The sequence below is a fragment of the Vulpes lagopus genome, chromosome 12 (genome assembly GCF_018345385.1).
Source record: "Vulpes lagopus strain Blue_001 chromosome 12, ASM1834538v1, whole genome shotgun sequence".
Lineage (NCBI taxonomy): Eukaryota > Metazoa > Chordata > Mammalia > Carnivora > Canidae > Vulpes > Vulpes lagopus.
In genome coordinates this window covers 79,165,956-79,184,221 of record NC_054835.1, presented here as the reverse complement: position 1 = coordinate 79,184,221, position 18,266 = coordinate 79,165,956, and the positions used below count along the sequence as shown (strand labels likewise).

At 34.1% G+C, this 18,266-nt stretch overlaps 1 pseudogene; it reads right to left on the bottom strand.

The window, feature by feature from the left end:
• Positions 1-5,630: 5,630 nt before the first annotated feature.
• LOC121474071 lies at positions 5,631-13,555 on the bottom strand (annotated as a pseudogene).
• Between the last annotated feature and the right edge of the window lie 4,711 nt (positions 13,556-18,266).

Here is an 18,266-nt window from a genome sequence, read left to right as displayed (position 1 = left end):
CAAGCCTTCTTAAGCACATTTCTTAAATATTTGTATGAACAAGATTCAACAGGGCATGAGGGAAGCAGATTAATTCAATATGGATCTTATTTTTAAAATGTTTGTTTATTTATTTATTTATTTATGAATGAAAGAGATAGAGAAAGCAGGGGGAGGAGCACAGTGAGAGAGAGACAAGCAGACTACAAGCAGAGTGCAGAGCCTAAGGCAGGGCTTGATGTTAAGACATCATGACCTGAGTGGAAACCAAGAGTATGATGGTCAGCCTACTGAAGCACCCAGTATCCCACACGGATTTTATTTTTAAGAACTTTATAGATTAGTAAGGTGAGCCAGATATATTAATAAATTAGTGGAATAATATACTTGTATATAAGATAAAGTTATATGCAAAAAAGAGAAAATTCTAATAAGGTATTATTCTTTGCGTATATCTGCCAAAAGTAGGTGATTTATGGATCCTCTTGAATTTGTGTTGACTAAGTTAGGTTGCCAAAGCAAAGAGTGCCCATATCTCAGTAGCCTTCAATAACCAAGGTTATTTTCTGTCATATTTTTATTCTTTCTTTCTTTCTTTCTTTCTTTCTTTCTTTCTTTCTTTCTTTCTTCTTTCTTTATTCCAACATGAATATGCAGTTAAAGGCCCTATCTGGGATATACTGGCTTCATGTTCGGCCATGAAGTTGGGAGGAAGCTATGGTATAAGCATGTAATGACTTTAAGGCTTCTGCAGGAACTAACACATATCCCTCCCACTCATATTTCATTGGCCAAAGCAAATCAATATCTTATGTTGATGCATCAGAAAGACTAATCCTACACAAAGGAAGTTAGTAGAAAGAAGCCAGTCAGAATGGGACAAAGGAAGGGGCAGTGAGTGTTTTAAGAAAAAACAAATAGACACAACACTGGTTCCAACCAAGGAGAAAAAGCAAAGTTAAAAATGTACAGTAAAAGTGCTTCTTATTTCTTAAAATGTTTTATTTTTATTTAAGTAAATGAATATTATTTTCTAACGGCATAGTCATTTATCATTAACATTGCTGTAGTTGGGTGTTCAACCACTTCCCCCAGTCAGATATCAGGGGTAAGCAAAGGAGTGGGGTGACCCCAGCCAATCCCTGGCATCCCAGAGGTCAGAGTTGGCCACCCTCACCCTCATCACACATAGTAAAGAATGATTGGCCAGGAATATTTATGAAATGATCATTCTTTTTGTGTGATGATACTTGAAAAATTTTTTTGAAACATAAATTCCTCTTTCTACTTGCAAACCATTCTGAAAATAAATACACAGAAATTGAAATTGGCCACAAGGAGAGCCACATTAGCAGGATCCCATATCAACATAACTTTTGAAGACACTTCTTGCTTTACCCTGGGAGCTTTAACCAAAATGTATTTTAAGGCTGATTTTAGTTTGTAAGTTAGTATCTGAATAAATTTGTTAATTTGCTCCCTCAGTAAACTCATATTAAAAAAATCATAATATCTTGTATTTGTTAAATCACTCTGAATGAAGATATAAATTTTTATTTTTTTAAAGATTTTATTTACTTATTTGTGAGAGACACACACAGAGAGAGGAAGAAGCAGGCTCCCCACAGGGAGCCCGATGTGGGACTTGGGTCCCAGGACCTGAGAATCATGACCTGAGTCAAAGACAGCTACTCAACCACTGAGCCACCCAGACACCCCATAAATTTGTATTCTAAATGAAGTACATTTTCCTTTTTTTTTGTTAGTTTCTAATTTTACCTTTGAAATCATTTAATATGTGGAGTTCGTATTCTATTTAATTAGGGTGATTAATGTTTCTTTTCATATTTAAAAGTAAGAATATGGGATCCCTGGGTGGCGCAGCGGTTTGGCGCCTGCCTTTGGCCCAGGGCGCGATCCTGGAGACCCGGGATCGAGTCCCACATCGGGCTCCTGGTGCATGGAGCATGCTTCTCCCTCTGCCTGTGTCGCTGCCTGTCTCTCTCTCTGTGACTATCATAAATAAATAATAATAAAAATATTAAAAAAAAAAGTAAGAATATTTGAGTCCCATGTAAAGATAGAACAGTCAACTATCAAAAACATAAAAGGTAAAAGACTTGGTTGTTAAAAATACATGCACATTATTCTTAGTCTCAATATGTATGATATATTCTTTCCCCTTGATTTTAGTGCCTTTTTTCTTTCCTGTCACTTCAATGGATAGTATAATTTAGAATGAAAGTAAAGCCATTTCTTAAGATTTCAACAGAACCTTGCTACATTCCATTTTTTTAAAGATTTTATTTATTTATTTATTTATGAGAGACAGAGAGAGAGAGAGAGGCAGAGACACAGGCAGAGGGAGAAGCAGGCTCCATGCAGGGAGCCTGATGTGGGACTCGATCCCGGATCTCCAGGATCATGCCCTGGGCTGAAGTGTTGCTAAACCACTGAACCACCAGGGCTGCCTGCTACATTCATTTTTGTGAGTAAATCCAGGAAATTTTCATATTTTAGAATTTCTGGTCAAAGACTTTGTGTAGGGGGTTTTGCTGGTTATATAACTTACTTTAAAATATGATAAATGAACTGGCAAACACTGATGTGGGAGCAATGGGAGTACAGAGAAGGGATGTTTAATCAAAGGAAATGTAACAGAGGAAGGGATGAACATCAGATATGTAAGAAAAGAAGATACCAGAATTAAGGAAGATGTCAGAAAATGTTTTTTTTAGCAGGGGAAACTGCATGTGCAATAGTGTGGTAACAAGTTGGCACACTTCTGGTGGTGTAAGATTTTGAGGTGATAAGAATTCCTTCAAGGGAGAACTTTGTCACAACTTTCAGGAACTGGAATTTTATTTTGAGGCTGCAGGCAAGCCACTGGAGTTTCAAGTATGGGGTTAATTTTTGGAACTATTATTTTGGCAGCAACCTTGAAAAGGCTCCAACAGGGGATAGGAAGATTGCTTAGAAGAATCTGAAAGTAATCTGGGCAGGAGATGTGAATAGTCAGACCTAAGGCATTTATAGTGTAGAGAGGATGAGAGAGAGTAACAAAAGTTAATAAAAACTCCGTAGCTGAAATAGTCACTTAGGAAATCATACCCAGCAAGCAAAACTTGCATGTTATGGAACATGAAGCATGCAAAATATGTCCATAATTACAAGAACTCATGGAAATGATTGAAAGATGAAACAAATTGCCTTGCTAGTAAAAGCTATTTCACATGACCTTCAAGAGGAAGTGGTTTTCAAATGACCACTCGCGATATTAAAAGCAAAGCAGTCAATATAACAGTAAATTAACTTTTAAAAAATATCTGTTGACAAAAGATTAGATCAATATTATTCATTCATAGATACATGCTTATCCCATTGATGTGCCAACATTTTGGATTGTGCATCCCAAGAGTATAATTTTTTAAAAAATTTGTATACCAACATATTTATGTTAACTCAATAAATTATATGTATATACCACAAAACTAACAGAATATTTATATCATAAAATAAATAGAAAGTTAATAAGGTGAGGTATATGTCATATAAAATATTTAATTACATTTTTTCAATTAAAACATTAAAATGAAGGGTAATATTTCTGTTGAGAGTAAATTACTGATTACTTCATGATCTCTGAAAATTTGAGTTTACCAACTTAGGGATCTTTTGTAAAATTAGGTTTATTTTTAAAAGTATTTTTAATGACAATTACAGGTTAAGAAAGAAAAAACCTCATAAAGTACACATATAAGAATGTAATAGAAGTATCATTGGCTGCACCAATTAATCCATATGATAATGTTCAATCTCACTTTCCAATTACATAAAAATTTTTTAGAATATAGATAGGAAATTTCCATTTCCCCCATCCTAGAGAGTAATGCTAAACTAAAATGTTTAATTTTTATATTTTTACAAATAAGTTAAACCCAATAAAAATTTTAGTTTAGCTTTTTATTTTCTAAATGTAGGTTCAGTGTTTTGAAACTTTCAGAAATATGTGGCATGTGCCGTTTTTAAAAACAAAATTATAAACATGGAAGAGTTTGCAAGCATCTCTTTTAAAACTATTCTTTCCATCAGAAACTTTTCTTTGAACAACAGTGACTTTCTCTCTTAGTATTAAAATTCCACTTTTATATTGAAAAGGCAGATTAACTGCCATTATTCTTTTTTAATATATCTGCTTGGCAGCAAACTACTGGCTTATTATAGAAAAGGTCAGCAAATTTTAAACTTATCTTTTTGTAAAGTGAGTGGAAAAATGAAAAAAATGAGTGACTCCTCTTTAAACTGAACCCCATTACATTACAAATTATTGTAGAATTTACTACTTAAGATATAGTTTCCAAAAAAAATTAATCATTTTATGGACACAGTATAGCATAAAAACTGTAATATATTGTAACGCTCTGCTAGTGAAAAAATAATGAGTCCATCATTATCAAGCCTTTATAATTACATGGTCTTTAGAAATCCTTCCACATGGTAAGTGATCGATCAATGACTGTCAGATACATGGAACTAGGAGGGCCATAGTGGCACTCCATCCAATGACTATTAGTAAAGCATAATTTCTTTCTGGGTTTTGGTCAAATCAATATAAGTAGTATTACATTATTTATTTTTCTTCTTTAATCATATTCCTATACAAGGAGATGTCAAATCAATGTTCAGAAAGCATCGAGTCAGAAACTTGATTATCTGTGTTCTGCTAGTGTCATGGGTGGTACAGAAACATTATTTAGCTCCAACAGAAGCTACTATGATGCATGGGTTTGTAAAGTTGTGTGTGTGTGTGTGTGTGTGTGTGTGTGTGTGTGTGTTTTGTATCCCTTTGGTTATCTGGTGAGGATTATGTATCGCTTCTTCAAATATTGTTTTCAAATTAAAACAATAAAATCTAACAAATTATAAGGAGGGGGATCTCTGGGTGGCTCAGCTGTTTAGCACCTGCCTTTGGTCCAAGGTTTAATCCTGGAGTCCCAGAATCAAGTCCCGGGTTGGGGTGCCTACATGGAGCCTGCTTCTCCCTCTACCTGTGTCTCTGCGCCCCTCTCTCTATGTCTATCATGAATAAATAAATAAAATCGTTCAAAAAATTTTTTTTAAATTATAAAGGAGATTGGTAGATTGAAATTTTGTTTTCAAAATATTTAAATCAAAATCAAGAGAGTAATATATCTGCTTCTTTATTAGTGTATAAGACAATAAGATATAAGAGTGATTTCAGTAGAGACTGAAATTTTATAATAAATGCAAATATATATTAAAATCTTGCATAAACTATAATATTATATGAATACATCTGTAATCTATATTACTAGTTAACAGGCATACCTCAGAAATAATAATGTGGATTCAGTTCCCGATCACTGCAATAAAGTAAATGTTACAATACAATAAATATAGCAATAAAATTAGTCAAATTGAAGTTTTGATTTCTAGTTCGTATAAAAGTTATGTTTACTCTATACCATAATCTGTTAAGTGTGCAAAACATTATGCCTAACAACAAGCAAAGTGCATACTTTAAAAATAATTTATCACTAAAATTGCTAAACATTATTTGAGTTTTCAGTGAGTCATGATGTTTTTGCTCATACAGGGTCTTTCCTCAATTGTTAATGGCACCTGATTGATCAAGGTGGTGCTTCCTGAGGTTGAGGTAGATACGGCAATTTCTTAAGATGACAAGGAAGTTCGTTGCATGGATTGACTTTCCTTTCACAAACAATTTGTCTGTAACATGTGATGCTGTTTGGCAACAGTGTAACCGCAGAAGAACTGCGTTTAGAGTCAATCCTCTCACATGCTGCATTGTTTAAATTCTAAATCCTTCATTGTCACTTCTACAATCATCACAGCATTTTCACCAGGAGTGGACTCCATTTCAACAAACCACTTTCTTTGCTCACTCATAAGAAACAACTCCTCATCAGTTAAAGTATTACCATGAGAGGCAGCAATTCAGTCACATCTTCAGACTTCACTTCTATTGCTAGTTCTCTTGCTATTTCCACCACATCTGCAGGTCTTGAAACCGTCAATGTCATGTAGAAAGTTTGGAATACATTTCTTCCAAACTCTTGTTCATGTTGATATTTTGATCTCTTCCAATGAATCATGAATGTTCTTAATGACATGTAGAATGGTGAATCCTTTCCAGAGGTCTTCAATTTACATTGCCCAAATTTGTCAAATGACCCTATCTATGAAGCCTTATGAACTGTGTTTCTTACACAATAAGACTTGAAAGTCAAAATGACTCCTTGGTCCATGGACTAAAGAGGGGATGTTGTATTAGCAGGCATGAAAACATTTTCTCATTGTATGTCTTTATTTTTTTTTTTAATTAACTTTTATTGGTGTTTAATTTACCAACATACAGAAAAACACCCAGTGCTCATCCCGTCAAGTGTCCACCTCAGTGCCCGTCACCCATTCCCCTCCAACACCCGCCCTCCTCCCCTTCCACCACCCCTAGTTCGTTTCCCCGAGTTAGGAGTCATTGTATGTCTTTAAAAGAGTTCTTGGGTGACCAGTTGCCTTGTCAATGAGTAGTAACATTTTAAAAGGAATTTTTTTTTCTTTCTTTTTTTTTTCCCCTAAGCAGTAGATATCAACAGTGGATTGAAAATATCCAGTAAACTATGTTGTAAGAGATGTACTGTTATCTAGTTTTTGTTATTCCATTGATAGATTATAGGTAGACTTTTTTTTGAAGAATAGTTAACATAATGTTATATTAGTTTCAGGTGTACAATATAGTGATTTGACAATTATATACATTACAAAATGATCACCATGAAAAGTGTAGTTACCATCTATACTCACACAAAATTATTACATTATTGACTGTATCCCCTATGGTGTGATTTTCATCCTTGTGATGGTTATTTTATAACTGAAAGTTGTACCTCTTAATCCTCTTCACTTATTTCACCCATGCCCACACCCACCTCTCCTCTGGCTATCACCAGTTTTCTCTCACATTTATGAGTCTATTTCTATGTTTCTTTGTTTGGTCATTCATTTTATTTTTTAAATTCCACATAAAATAATGTGGTATTTGTCTTTTTCTGATTTATTTCACTCAGTATACACTCAGCAAAATATACTCTGGGTCTATCCATGTTGTTGTAAAGGGCAATATTATATTATTTGTTATGGTTACACACACTGGGCTATGAGCCAATTTAGATTTTCATTAGCATGGGCAGCCCGGGTGGCTCAGCAGTTTAGCACCACCTTCAGCCCAGGGCATGGTCCTGGAGACCCCGGAGGATTGAGTCCCACATCAAGCTCCCTGCATGGATCCTACTCATCCCTCTGCCTATGTCTCTGCCTCTCTATCTGTCTCTCATGAATAAATAAATTAAAACAAATCTTTAAAAAAAAAGATTTTCATTAGCAGTTCACCAGGGATTCCTTTTCTCCATATTCTTCCCAACATTTGTTATTTCTTGTCTTTTGATATTAGCCATTTTGACAAGAGTGAGGTGATACCTCATCGTTGTTTTGATTTCTCTTTCCCTGACGGTTAGTGATGTTAAGCATCTTTTCATGGGTCTGTTGGCCATCTGTCTGCCTTCTTTGAAGAAATATCTGTTTAGGTGCTCTGCCCATTTTAAAAATAAGATTATTTGTTTTCTTGATATTGAGTTGTATGAGTTCTTTGTATAGTTTGGATATTAACCCTTTGCTGAATATATATTATTTGCAAATATTCTCTCATGCAGTGGCTGCTTTTCCATTTTGTTGATGGTTTCCTTTGCTGTGCAAAAGCTTTCTATTTTGGTGTAGTTCCAATTATTTAAGTTTTTGCTAGCCTTGCCCAAGGAGAGAGATACAGAAAAATATTTCTAAAGCTGATATCCAAAAGATGACTGCCTATGTTTTCTACCAGTTTTAAGATTTTAGGTCTGACATCTGGATCTGTAATCCATCTTGAGTTTACTTTGTGTATAGTGTAAGAAAGTGGTCCATTTCATTCTTTTGCATGTGGCAGTCCAGTTCTTCCAACACCATATTGAAGACGCTGTGTTTTCCTCTATTTTATATTCTTGCCACCTTTGTTGTAGATTAATTGATCATATAAGTGTGGGTTGATTTCTGGAATCTCTATTCCATTCCATTGATCTATGTATCTATGTCAGTACCATACTATTTTGATTACTACAGATTTGTGGTATAATTTTAAATCCAGGATTCTGATACTTCCAACTTTGTTCTTTCTCACAATTATTTTAGCCTTTCAGAGTCTTTATGTTTCCATATAAATTTTAGGGTTATTTATTCTATTTCTTTAAAAAAATTCTCTTGGTAGTTTGAAAGGGATTGTACTGAATCTGTAGATTGCTTTGGGTAGTATAAACAGTTTGATAATACTAATTCTCCCAACCCATGATCATGGTATATCATTCTATTTATTCATGTCATCTTTAATTTCTTTCATCAAAGTCTTATTTTCTGAGTATAGATCTTTCACCTCTTTTATTAAATTTATTCCTTTTTGATGTATTTATAAATGGGATTGTTTTCTTAATTTATCTCCTGATACCTTATTAGTGAATAGAAATACAAAATATTTCTGTGTATTATTTTTTATCTTGCAACTATACTAAACTTGTAAGTTTTAATAGTTTTTTTTGGTAGAGTACCTAGGATTTTCTATGTTTATAACTATATCATCTGCAAATAGTAACAATTTCATCTCTATCTTACCAATTTGGATGTCTTTATTTCTTTTTCTTCATTGATTGCTGCAGTCTAGGAAATCAAATAATATGCTGAATAACAGTGATGACAGTGCATGTCTTTGTTTTGTGGACATCCTTGTCTTTTTCCTGATCTTAGAGGAAAAGCTTTCAGTATGCTTTTAGTATGCTGTTGGGTGTGGGTTTGTCATATATGGCTTTTATTGTGTTGAGGTAAGTTCCTTCTAAGTTCACTTTGTTGAGAGCTTTTATCATAAATGGATGTTGGATTTTGTCAAATGCTTTCTCTTTAAAATGATCCTATGATTTTTATCCTTCATTTTGTTAGTGTAGTACACAGATTAATTGATTTGTGAATTTGGAACCATCCTTGAATTGCTGGAATAAATCTCACTTATTCACAGTGAATGATAGTTTTAATTTTTGTTGAATTCAATTAGCTAATATTTTACTTAAGATTTTTCACCTATGTTCTTCAGGGGTATTAGCCTGCAGTCTTCTTGTTCTATAGTGTCTTTGTTTGGTATTGGTATCAGAGTACTTCTTGTCTCATAGAAATAATTTGGAAATGGGCTGCCTGAGTGGCTCTGTTGGTTAAGCATCTGCCTTTGGCTCAGGTCACTACCCTGGGATCCTGGGATTGAGCCTTGAGTCAGGCTCACTGCTCAGAGGGTAGCCTGCTTCTCTCTCTGACCCTCCCTCCTGCTCTGTTGTCTCTCACTCTCTTTCTCTCAAATAAATCTTTCTTAAAAACTAAAGAAATAATTTGGAAAAATACCTTCTTCTTTTATATTTTGAAGTAGTTTCAAAAGGATAGGCATGAACTCTTCTTATAGATTGGTATAATTCACCTGTGAAACCATCTGGTCCTAGAGTTTGTTGGGAGTCTTTTGATTACTGATTCAATTTTGCTCCCAGTAGTTGGTATATTCAGATTTTCTGTATTTCTTGATTCAGTATTAGAAGACTGTATGTTTCTAGAAATTTATTCATTTCTTCTAGATTGTCCAATTTGTTGACATATAATTTTTCTAATTTCTTCTGGTCTTGTATATTTCTGTGGTATTTCCACTCTATTTTTTTTTTTTTAATTTTCTTCTTTCTACTAACTTTGGGTTTTGCTTTCCTTTTCTAGTTCCTTTTGGTGTAAGGTTAGATTGTTTATTTTAGATTTTTCTAGTTTCTTGAGATAGGGCTGTATCACTAAAAACTTCCCTCTTAAAACTGCCTTTGCTGCATCCCAAAGATTTTGAACTGTGTTTTCATTTTCTTTTGCCTTCAAGTATGTTTATATTTTCTCTTTTTTTTTGACCCATTGTTTAATAGCAAGTATTTTAGTCTCCACATTTGTATCTTTTCCAGTTTTCTTTTTGGAATTAATTTCTAGTTTCATACTATTTTTTTTAAATTTAAATTTATTAGCCAACTTATAGTACATACTTAGTTTCAGATGTAGTGTTCAATAATTCATCAGTTGCATGTAATACCCAGTACTCATCACCTCACGTGTCCTTAATGCCCATCACCAAATTACTCCATCCTCTCATTCACCTCCCTTCCAACAACCCTAGGGTTATTTTAAATGAATATTTTATATAATATGCTCCTGCTGCTGCTCCTGCTGCTTTTGCTGCTTCTCTTTCTTCTTTGTTCTATTTGCTTAGACTCTCATTTTCCATCCCTTCACCTTCAGGCTGTATGTGTCTTTAGGTCTGAGGTGAGTCTCTTGTAAGCAGCATATCGAGGGGTCTTTTTTTTTTTTAAATCTATTCAGTCATCCTATGTTTTTTGATTGAAGAATTTAGAAAATTTACATTTAAAGTATTTATTGATAGGACATACTTATTGCCATTTTGTTTGTTTTTTTTTTTTTTTAAGAACTTCTCAGGCTCCTTGTTTATCTCTTGCTCTTTTCCCTCATGATTTAATGACTTTAATGTTATGCTTGCATTTCTTTCTCTTTTTTGTGTGTATGTCTATTTATTATAGGTTTTTGGTTTGCAGTTACAATGAGGTTCATATATAATACCCTAAGTATATAACAGTCTATATTAAATTGATGGTTACTTAAGTTGGAACATATTCTAAAAGCATTAAACTTTTACTTTCCTGTCTCCACACTTTATGTATTTAATATTTTAGATCTTTTTATTTTATGATTTTTATTTATGATCTTTTTATTTTATGATTTTACCTAATTTCCTTAGGTAATTTTAAAAGTATAATAGATTTACAATTTCTTTTATTTTAATCTTCAGACTAGCTTTATACGTAATTGATCTGCTACCTCTACTATATTTACTTTTATTTGGATATTTTTGCTTTCATGATTTTCTTCTACTTATGCCTTTCTCCACCCCTCACCCCCACGCCCCCAATTACTAAAAGAGTCCCTTTAACGTTTCTTCTAATGTTGGTTTTGTGGTGATGAATGCCTTTAATTTTTGTTTGTCTGGAAAACTATTTTTCCTTTACTTCTGAATGTTAATCTTGCCAGGTAGATTATTCTTGGTGTAATACTATCTTGTCTTTCTGTCCTCCTGTCTGCCTTCCTTCCTTCCTTCCCTTTCAATATATTATGCCACTCTCTTCTGGCCTGCAAAGTTTCTGTTGAAAAAAAAAAAAAACAGCTGATATTCTTCTAGGGGTTCCTTTGTATATAACTAGTTGCTTTGTTCTTGGTGCTTTTAAAATTCTGTTTTAACTTTAATTTTTGACATTTTAATTATCATATGTCTTGGTGTGGACCTCCTTGAGTTCATTTTGCTTGGGGCTTTCTGTGCTTTCCTGGACCTGGGTTTGTGTTTCTTTCCCCAGGTAAGGGAAGTTTCACTTATTATTTCTTCCAATAAGTTTTATGCATTTTTCTGTCTTTCTTCTTCTGGGTTCTCTATACTGCATATATTTGTATACCTGATGTTAATCAGGTATATTTTAAGCTATACTCATTGAATTTTTTTTTAATTTTAGTTTTTAGTTTCTTTCCACTACTCTGTGTCAGGATTGTTGAACTATTTTCTTCCATATGTTCTAATCTGCTGTTGAGTCCTTCTAGTTATTTTTTCATTTCATTAATGTATCATTTAACTCTGTTCCTTTAATATGTTTTTATTATTTTTTTTCTGAATTCATCCACTGACCTATCAAGTCCAGTGACTACTTCATGACCATTACTTTAAACTTTATCATTTCATTTAATTCTTTGGCTGATGTATTCTCTTGTTCTTTTATTTGGAGCATATTCCTCTGTTTCCTCATTATGTTTGAATTTGTGTTTATTCCCATAAGGTAGGCAAAACAACTACCTCTTCACTTCTTAAAGGAGTGGCCTTATGTAATAATATTTCCTATGTCTACTGCATGTGCCTAGTTCCTTAGGCTGGCTGGCTAGAGCTGTAGCAGGCTTCATACTGTGGGTTCCAGGGTATTCTGTACCAGGTCCACCCTGGAGGATGGTTGGAGCTGGATCAGACATAGATGGGTTATCCTAGAGCACTTTGCACCAGGGTTGCTCTGATAGGATGGCTGAAACTAAAGCAGGCAGAGCCACAGGTGTCCTGGGGTGTTTCATGCCCAGACTGCTTGATGAGATAGCTGGAACTATAGTTACACAAGGCAGGGGTGTCTCAGTGTGCATCATGCCAAGGCATCCTTTGTAGGATGGCTAGAGCTGGGACAAGCACAGGCTCAGAGCCACATTATTGAGGACAGCTGAAGTTGGTATGGGCTGGGGCCTATGGCTAGCTGAGGTGGCAGACTGCCTAAAGTGCCTCGATGTTGATCCTGTTTGTGGTATCAATGTGGAAGGGCATGTAAACAATGGGGCTATCCAGTATCTCTATCCCTGTGAGTGTTCCAAAAGTTCCCTACTGTTTACTAGACTTTTCAGGATTAGTAGGTTTCCTGTCTTATACTCTATTTTCCTTTCAAGCCACTGATTTTTTTTTTTTCCTGTGCCTTGGGCTGGTCACATTTTCATATTTCTCAGTCTTATCCCCCCTACTCAGGTTGCTGCATCAAGGGTGGGGTTCCCATCATTACTGTGTCTTTGTATTTCCTGCTATTTTATATGTGGTCCCTCTATCCTGTATCGCACAGAAACTGCCCAATAAATACTCACTTTTTCTTCAGGAGAATTGCTCTCTATATATGTATAGGTTCAATAATGGTAAATGAGAATGGCTTTTAACTTAAAGTTACCAGCTGCATTAGCTCCGAACATAATAATTAGCCTGTCTTTGCAAGTTTTAAAGCCAGGCATAACTTCTCCTTTTTCTTCTTTTAATATAGACTTTTGTCTATATTAAAAAGTTGTTAGCCACTTTCATTAATTATCTCAGTTGGATCTTCTGGATGACTTGCTGCAGCTTCTACATTGGCACTTGCTGTTTTACCTTGCATTTTTATGTTATGGAGGTGGCTTCTTTCCTTAAACTGCATAAGCCAACTTCTGCTACCTTCTAATTTTACTTCTGCAGCTTCCTCACCTCTCTCAGCCTTCATAGAATTGAAGAGCTTGAGGGCCTTGCTCTTGATTAAGCTCTGGCTTAAGAGAGTGTCATAGCTGGTTTGACCTTCTTTCCATTCTACTGAAACTTTTTCCATATTAGCAATAAGGCTGTTTCACTTTCTTATCATTTTCACCTTCACTGGAGTAGGATTTTCACATTTTTAATTTTCAAGAAATTCCCCTGCATTCACAACTTGCCTGTTTCGTGTGAGAGGATTAGCTTTAGGCCTGTTTTAGCCTTCAACAAGCCTTCCTCACTAAACTTAATCATTTCTAGTTTTTGGCTTGAAGTAAGAAATGTGCAATTCTTCCTTTCACTTGAACACTTGGAAGCCATTATATGTTTATCAATTGGCCTAATTTTAATATTATTGTTGCTCCAGGAATAGGGAGGCCTGAAGAGAAGAAAAGAGATAGGGGAATGGCTGACCTGTGGAGCATCCGAACACACATTTCCTAAGTTCATCATTGTATATGGGTGTGGCTCATGGTTCCTCAAAACAATACAATTGTAACATCAAATATCACTAACTACAGATCCCCATAACAAATATAATAATATAAAAGTTTAAAACACTGTGAGAATTATTAAAATGTGACACAGGGTACAAAATGAGCAAATGCTGTTGGAAATCTGATGCTGATAGACTTGCTTGATGCACGGTTGCCACAAAAGCACAGCATCTATGAAATGTAATAAGGCAAAATGCAGTAAAGTGAAGTATGCCTGCAGTCTGTTATCCATATTCATAATGTGAGAGAATATTACTTTTCTGGTTAAAGTTGGTTAAAATATAGATGTAGCTAATATTTCTGCATCCTAATTCCTGCTCTGTCTGACTTTTGTCCATAGATTCCAGGTCAAATGTCCTGAGAAAAAGTTGGTTAGCTGAGAATATTAAAGAAATAATATTCTGGGTTCAATGACAACTTGCCATGTCACCATAATTAAATAAGTATGTTAGGAAGTGTAATAAGTAAGCAAAAGTTTCTGTTTTATACTAATTAAGTAGACATCATACTGACATCCCCTCTACCTTAATAACTTTTTCAACATTCAGTGGGTCTGTGTCTATAGCTTGAAATGTCTATATATGTCCATAGTAGAAATATGGATATATAGAACATAAGAAAACATTTTTTTAAACAGTAACTATTTTACCTCTCTTAGTCCTCCCCCACTTTTTTTTCTTTCTAGCATCCCACTCTTAATTCAAGTAATAATTTCCCTATGACTTGTTTCCTGAAAAAGTTTATAAGAGGCTTACAAATCAAGAATTTAGGGAATCAAAGGCAACTCAAGATATAATCAAAATATATGGAGAAATTGCATCTTAACTGTGGAAGACTATCTCATTCCAGATTAAAAAAAAAATAATCCCCCAGTCTTGGAACAGGTGGTGAGATAAAACAATATGAGATCAGAACCCAATTTGAGAAAGAGACTCTGCCTTCTTCCTGGGCAGATAGTAAATTCCCAGAAATGAAACATCCGTGTAGGCAATTCAAGGCAGACAGAGCTTTACAGAGGCTTAGAGATTCTTAAGCCCTAATATGTCATGGAATAACTTTTTATGTATAGCAGAGAAATACCTGGATGATTAGACAAAGAACATTTGCTTAAGGCATGCCCAGTGGTAATCTGGGTGGATGAATAAGAATATGAATATCTCAATGTTATTCTCAGTGGCCAGTTGGGTCCCACACCTCCTCCGTGAAACAGATATAGCTGGATTCTGCTTCATATCATTGCCACTGTTTCCCACAGAATTATAAACTTAAAAGATAATGCCAAATGAAAGCAAAGCCAAATCTTCCAATGTAGAAATCTTTGGTAGGCTGGAACATTGTGTCCTATTTCTCCTAAGACAAATCCTGAATTCTTATCATGGCACACCTTAGCATGTACAAGGACAGTAATATACAGAGAATGTCTGGGCTACAATGATTGGACTTACTTGGGAACATTGGCTTATCGGTATCCAAGGAGATCCAGGGAGATGAACAATCAATTAATTATTGCTTATTTTTGTGTAACTGGTATAAACAGAGAAGAGTGATCCTGAAGACAAGGGAGAAGAGTTGAATATCTTTTCTCTTATTAATACACATAATGAATAAAGTCAAGAATTCATGTTTCCACCTATACTTTTTAAGAATCTATAAATTTACGCATTGACTTTATCTGTGTGTAGTTTTGCAGAATATAACAGATTTGAGTTTCTGAGTCCCCTACTATGATTTCTTAGGTTATCATCTTTTGTTAAAAAAATTTAAAGTAATAAACACTTGAACTAAACCCACAGAAAAATGTAGAATAATTTTTTATTTGAAGGCTGTTATTATGACTACAGATTTGGAAAAAAAATAGCTACTGGAATGGAGAAAGAGAAAACACAATCTTAATTGGCTAAATAATCAGAAAGAAAAGAATATGAAAGAATACATGAAAAGCTATTTAGCAGAGGCCTTATAACATACTTTACTTCTATCCTATTTAAATGCTTGTTTGTCTTTTATCTTCTTAAGGGAATTTTCCTTGTTGAAAATATGTTGCACTATTCTTTGGCTTTCTAAACCATTGCCGAAGTCAGATGACAACACATTTGCAGTTCCTGGCACCCCAATCCCCTGCTGTCAGGATTGTAAATGATGCTACTTTTCAACAAAGCAGCGATCCAGCGAAGGGATTAGAGGCATGAATTTTAACCTCCAAAATATGAATGTGAAGTTACCACGATGCTTTTTCAGCGACTATGTTCTGAGAATACTGTTGCTAGCAAGATTACAGTTGCAACTTTACTGCTGCTTCTTTCAGTAGCAATCACTGTATATGGAAATCACCAAATACCTCATAAGTTGGGTTTAAAGACCTACTGGCATAGTAAGTCTAAATAAGTTTATTTGCTCAATATGGACTTCCACCTTATTAGAGCATGCTTCTATTCTCTGAAGAATATTTGAATAATTGTTTGTAGGGAAAGTGCGAAGGGCTACAGCTATGACTATTTAATAGAATTTTATATCTTCTAAATTGGATCTGTTGTAACAATCTCTTATCATACCACAGTATATACTGAATTTAAGCAGAAAGTTAATATATTATTGCAAACAGCAAACTCTATTTTACATATGATGTTTAAGTTTTTTTAAGAAATGAAATATATACATATTTTGAACAAATTACAAAGTTTCTTTGGTTGAGATTTGATTTTTTTTTATGAAGCCTTTAATCCAAGGAGAGAAGTTTGCTGCCATCAGAGTCAGTGAGGAGAGTGGTCTCCCCACTCTAAGAACTGTGTAAGCCATGGAGACAAGTGAGAAAAGACAAGGATTCTCTATCATTGTGAAGAATCACTTTCTGGGCCTAGCCTATAGCTCAGAGATGATCCAGGAAGAAGCAAGTATGAATCAGAATTAGGAGGCCTCAATTTTATTTTGCTCCCTTTTAGTTGAGGAAATTGTATTTCTTTAGAAATATACTACTGTCTTATGCACACATTCATTTAGTGTTGATTAAATTGTTTATTGTGGATTTAAACAATAATTTTTTTTGTAACTATTTGAATCCCATTACATGGGGGCTCAATGGAAAACTCAGTATTCATTAATTTATGTGGCACACTGAGAATTAGGTGCTTAGTAATTGTTTTTCCATCATCTAATTACTTATATCATATATTTAGTGTTGCAACTAAGAACAAAGAAACACAGACTTCTATGTGATTTTACAATTTCAGTGGAAGCTTAAAAACTATGCAGTTGTAAGCCATGAGTACTTCTTATTCAGTATGTCCAATTAAATCTTACCATTCTTAAGATCTCAGTTCAAATATCACTTAGTGAAATATTTCTCCAAGAAATGGACTTCCAAGACTGAATCAGACTTTTTCATTATAATTTGTAAACATCTGCCTTTGGTCATTTTTGTTACACCACCTAGAGCTTTCATAATTTTACATTTACTTAACTAACATTAGTCTACATCTCTGTCCTATTGAATGAAAAGGTGATTTCTTTTAATTCCCCTCGTCATTTAGTGGAATTCATAATACATAATAAGTGCTCAGTAAATATATGAAATTTATTTTAAAAATACGTTTATTACTATAAACATTGCTTCTTAGGCAGATTATAACATAGAAGATAAAACACTAATATAAATATAGTTAACATAAGTATAGTAAATATGTGATAAAAAATAAACATATGTTGCTAAGAGAGAATAGTGGTAAAGTTTAGAACTCTATTTTGGTGGCCTCTGGGAACAGCTTTAAAACAGAAGAACTGTCTCTTGATTATATTTTATCCGCTACTTGTATCTTGCTCTATCACCCAGATTTTCTCCATCCGGTACATAAACATTTTCAATTTCTTTCATTCTCAGAACATTGATTGATCCAAAGACCTACTCCGGAAATGTATTAACTTTGGATATAAAAATAAGATCTCTTCTGCTGTGATGGGAAGTGTCAAAGAAAGGGATGACTTTGGATAAAATGAAATTGTGTGAAAGGGAAGTGAGTTAGGCAGTTACTATGTTATTACCTTTATTTCTTTGATAGAATGCAGTGAAGTTTATGCTTGAAAATAATGAGAAGGGGAAGTTAAGGAGAACACTAAAAGTATGCAGCATGTCTTGAGCAAATGTGACAAAAGATTATTAGGTTATGTGGAAAGATATCCAAGATGAATTGAAGACCAAGCTGGATGTGAATATAATGTGCATTTTGCTAGCACTAATCCAAATGTCTATATGACTTTTTTTCTCCAGAAGTGCTATTCAGCATTTCCCTTTTCTTGGATAAAGTCTTCAAAACAATTTACATAGTAGGAGAAATTTGTTTTAATTTCACTGAGAATTGTGTGGAGTTGATTAATATGGCGGTTTGTAGTTTATATAGAAATCGTATCTTAATTTTGATGTAGTTAATTCATTCCAGGCATCATTTAACAAGTTTGTCTTTTTTCAAAGTTGAAAAAAACTATAGTAGAATTTATGCATTATTTAATGTATTCTAGTATTTACTGATATTATACTTTTTAAC